We start from the raw sequence: 2,611 nt of genomic DNA, 5'->3' as shown, positions 1-2,611 counted from the left end.
CCGTGACACCCCCACCCTGCCTCTTTTCTCCTCACCCTCCCATCTTCTTCCTCCGGGCTCAATCTCCGCCTCCTTCCCCTCCTCCCGGGCCTGCCTAGTATTCTGAACTCTTGAAGCCTGCACGCGGGCACAGCCACCTACCCACCCCACGGTGCACTGAAGCTGCCTCCTCAGTGAAGCCTTTCACTGACTCCATCTCCTGCGACCCGCTTCTCCAGGGCACTTCTTTGTACACCGGGCACCTAGCAGACATTTGGCCAGCCCTCACTAAGTTCTCGAGGGCTTAAGTCTACTGCTGAGCCCCTGGGCAAGCTTCGCACAGCTTTGTGGTGTTGGCTATGTCTGGCCTTCTCGTGTCTCCTCCTTTCTGCCCTGGAACCGTAGACTTGTAGAAGACCAGGACCGGCAGCTTCTCTCACCTTTTTAGCCACAGCCACACTGCTCACTTTAGTGCCTAGGACAGAAGCTTCTAGTCCTTTTCCCTGCTCTCCTCCCTCCTCTGGTCTGATATTTTTCTCGTTACCCGGGCCCCACAGCCCACCCCTGCCACTCCCTCTCCAGACCCCCCTTCTCCCCTTTCTCCTACCGTGCCTCCAATTGGAGACTAGCTGGAGGAAAAGAAGCTTCCCCTGACCTCTTTTCCTCCTTCCTCCCTGTAAGGGAAGAGCTGCTTCCCAACGTATGCTTGGCCAAGAGTCCAGAGCCACTGAAAAGCCAGCCAGGACAATGTGGGTGTGGAAGGGCCCAAGAATTGGATAAGGGCAGCTGATTGAAACAGGGTCCCCTCTTCCCTGCTGCTTTCTACCCATGGACTGTGGTTTACTTTTGGGGGGACAAGGAAACAGGAAAAGGACCTTCTTAAAATCTATCTCATGTTGGCTTTAATATTTATCGAATACTCACGACAAGTTAGGAGAATATCCAGAAAAACACAGGCACCTTGCGTAAGAAACACTTTCGAGTGTTAGCTGCAAGCCGGACTCAAAATATAAAATACAGTCTACTATATTATCAGGCCATTGTCCTCCCATCTTTTCCAAGTCTGATTTTCCTGACAAATTATAGCCTCAGAGCCAAGTAGCCTTGTCTAATTCCAAGCTATTGTACAGCATCTACCATGGGCCTGATGCTCTTCAAGTGCTAATTAATAAAGAACGACCACAAACAAGAATTGATTCAGAGGCTCACTCATTCATTCTCCTTAGGTGTTTTGTTAAATCCTCTGCAATATAATCAGGAACATCAAGGATAAAGCTGTAGAGCTGCTGGCAATGACATGCAACATTTGAAGACCTGAAATTCCTATCTTCAAAGAAGTAAGAATGAGGTGTTAAAAGAAAATAAATGGAGCCATTTCAAAATGGAGTCGGAGCTTCCATACCTAAGGAACTGCCTTGCACATCCTAACTCCTCAAACCTTTGGAATGTTCAAACTGACAAAATAGCCTTTGGACTGGGCCTAAAGCAGCACTGTAGTCCAAACAACTGTTTGCAAAGATAACAAGAAAGCAGACATTATAACTATGGACTGAAAATTAAAGAAGTTCTTTAGAATTAGCATCACTATGCCCCTCGCCTTCATCTCCTAATTGGAACACTATTTGGATTTCTGCCTGAGTCAGTGCATCTCAAACAGCTATTCTCTTGAATCTCTAATGTTTGTTGCTTCTTACTTTGGCCTTTTATTTTAGGTTAACGGAGGTTATAACACCTCAATAAATGGCTTTATTAATCCCTCCCATGTCCATGCTGAACTTCGGTTGGGAATTTGGCCTAGAGATTCCTTGTGCTTGCAAAATGATCATCTTTAATGACGGTAGCCAGGCCAATTTCCTCACCTGAGCTACAAATTCCCCTTTTTCATAGGTAGAATAGCCAAGTGTTTTTAGGACCTGGTTTCTAATTCCATTTATGCCTTTTACTTGCTGTGTCACATTGAGTAATTTACTCAACCTCTCTGTGCCTAAATTTCCATCTTTTAATTGAAGGGTTATTAATGATCTATTATCCAATTCTCAGGATTATGCATAACCGAGTTGAATTATGTATAACATTATGTAGTATCTGGTGCATAGAAAGAGCTCAGTAAATGCTACCCATTATTTTTATCCAGTTCTGCATCTGTGCATGCATGTGCACACTCATATGTATACACATTGAAATTCAGTGCCCTCCCTTACGTCTGCATAAACATCCCTACCTATCCTTCAAAGTCCAAGTGAAATTGCACTCCTCCCAACCCCCACCCCCAGCTCCAAGAGCTCTCTCCCTCCTCTGAACCTCTACAGTAGTTTTTGCCTGCACTACTCATTTTATTCTGAATCACATACTGCCTTCCATTGTTCTCTCATTGTTAGTCCTGTCTCCCACACTCAGATCTCTGACAGCAGAGGATGGATCTTAATCTTTTCTAAACCCCTCACAGCACCTAGCATAGTGGCAAAGATACTAAGCACTAGACAAACACTAGGAGATTGTTGTCCCCATATAGTTCAGTTCAAGCAATAATTGAACTGAAAAAAGGGTATCAGATTTTAGAAACTCAAAAAGCTTCACACAAATGTCCTGATCATTCTCTTGCTGGGACACAGGCCAGTGGCTTCTTGTCTCC

General features: G+C 45.2%; 1 protein-coding gene across 1 annotated transcript in view; it reads right to left on the bottom strand.

Moving 5' to 3' along the window:
• The window catches only part of TMEM164 (transmembrane protein 164), a 182,634-nt gene extending 182,581 nt beyond the window's left edge, over positions 1 to 53 (bottom strand). The window contains exon 1 of the mRNA XM_025050554.1: positions 36 to 53. The gene's annotated coding sequence lies outside the window, so the exon portion shown is untranslated. The remainder of the gene's footprint in view (positions 1 to 35) is intronic.
• Positions 54 to 2,611: the final 2,558 nt, after the last annotated feature.

The sequence above is a fragment of the Pteropus alecto genome, unplaced genomic scaffold, assembly GCF_000325575.1.
Source record: "Pteropus alecto unplaced genomic scaffold, ASM32557v1 scaffold107, whole genome shotgun sequence".
NCBI classification, from domain to species: domain Eukaryota; kingdom Metazoa; phylum Chordata; class Mammalia; order Chiroptera; family Pteropodidae; genus Pteropus; species Pteropus alecto.
The sequence above is the reverse complement of the archived record's forward strand: the minus strand, read 5'-3'. Positions and strand labels throughout refer to the sequence as shown.